Here is a 1,620-nt window from a genome sequence, read left to right on the forward strand (position 1 = left end):
CAAGGACATCTAAATAATTCAAAATTAATTAAAACATAAGATTAAAGAAGAACTACAGGCCAGGCACAGTGGCTGATGCCTGTAATCCCAGCACTTTGGGAGGCTAAGGCGGGAGGTTCACTTGAGAACAGGAGTTCAAGGCCAACCTGGGCAACATAGCGAGACCTCGTCTCTACTACAAATCTTGAAAGAGAAAAAAAAGTGCTTCTTCTCCGAGAAAACACCAAATGGTGGATGACGCCGGTGCAGCAGGGGGACCTGGAGGCCCTGGGATGGGGAACGGCGGTGGCTTCCGTAGAGGTTTCGGCAGTGGCATCCGGGGCCGGGGTCGCGGCCGTGGACCGGGGCCGAGGCCGCGGAGCTTGCGGAGGCAAGGCCGAGGATAACGAGTGGATGCCGGTCACCAAGCTGGGCCGCTTGATCAAGGACATGAAGATCAAGTCCCTGGAGGAGATCTACCTCTTCTCCCTGCCCATTAAGGAATCAGAGATCATTGACTTTTTCTTGGGTGCCTCTCTCAAGGACGAGGTTTTGAAGATTATGCCGGTGCAGAAGCAGACCCGTGCTGGCCGGCACACCAGGTTCAAGGCGTTTGTTGCTATCGGGGACTACAATGGCCACGTCGGCCTGGGTGTTAAGTGCTCCAAGGAGGTGGCCACCACCATCCGTGGGGTCATCATCCTGGCCAAACTCTCCATTGTCGCCGTGCGCAGAGGCTGGGGGGGAGGTGGGGAACAAGATGGGCAAGCCCCACACTGTCCCTTGCAAGGTGACAGGCCACTGCGGCTCTGTGCTGGTGTGCCTCATCCCTGCACCCAGGGGCACTGGCATCCTCTCAGCGCCTGTGCCCAAGAAGCTGCTCATGATGGCTGGTATCGATGACTGCTACACCTCAGCCCAGGGCTGCACTGCCACCCTGGGCAACTTCGCCAAGGCCACGTTTGATGCCATCTCTAAGACCTACAGCTACCTGACCCCTGACCTCTGGAAGGAGACTGTATTTACCAAGTCTCCCTATCAGAAAATCATTGACCACCTTGTCAAGACCCACACCAGAGTCTCCGTGCAGTGGACCCAGGCTCCAGCTGTGGCTACAACATAGGGTTTTTATACAAGAAAAATAAAGTGAATGAAACCTGAAAAAAAAAAAGTTAGCTGGACATGGTGGGTATGCCTATACTCCCAGCTACTCCAGAGGCTGAAGTTGGGGGATCACTTGAGTCCAGGAGATGGAGGCTTCAGTGAGCTATTACCTTGCCACTCCTCTCCAGTCTGGGTGACAGAGCAAGCCCTGTCTCAAAAACCAAACAAAACTACAAAGTTCTGGCTTCTCCCACAGCCTGCAAGCCTTCTTTTTTGTTTCTTCCCTCATAAACACTGACGGCTGTGCTTTGCTGGCATGTAAGCATGCATTTTTTCCTAATCTTTGGATAATACAACACCGCCCAGGAGTGGCACTCAAGACTGAATCTTGAAGAAGAGTAGAAGTTTGCCAAACATGAGCAGGTAATAATTCCCAGAAAAGGATACAAAAGTAAGATATAAAAACTCATCCGTATTGAAAAATCAAAAGACTCCATGAAAGACTGTTAGAAATAATAAACGAATTCAGTAAAAGTT

At 51.4% G+C, this 1,620-nt stretch overlaps 1 pseudogene across 1 annotated transcript; it reads left to right on the plus strand.

Moving 5' to 3' along the window:
- The first annotated feature begins 237 nt into the window (after positions 1-237).
- Positions 238-1,150, plus strand: LOC710726 (small ribosomal subunit protein uS5 pseudogene; annotated as a pseudogene). Its single transcript, XR_012276.5, has one exon. The product of XR_012276.5 is annotated as a small ribosomal subunit protein uS5 pseudogene (transcript).
- Positions 1,151-1,620: the final 470 nt, after the last annotated feature.

The sequence above is a fragment of the Macaca mulatta genome, chromosome 9, assembly GCF_049350105.2.
Source record: "Macaca mulatta isolate MMU2019108-1 chromosome 9, T2T-MMU8v2.0, whole genome shotgun sequence".
NCBI classification, from domain to species: Eukaryota; Metazoa; Chordata; class Mammalia; order Primates; family Cercopithecidae; genus Macaca; species Macaca mulatta.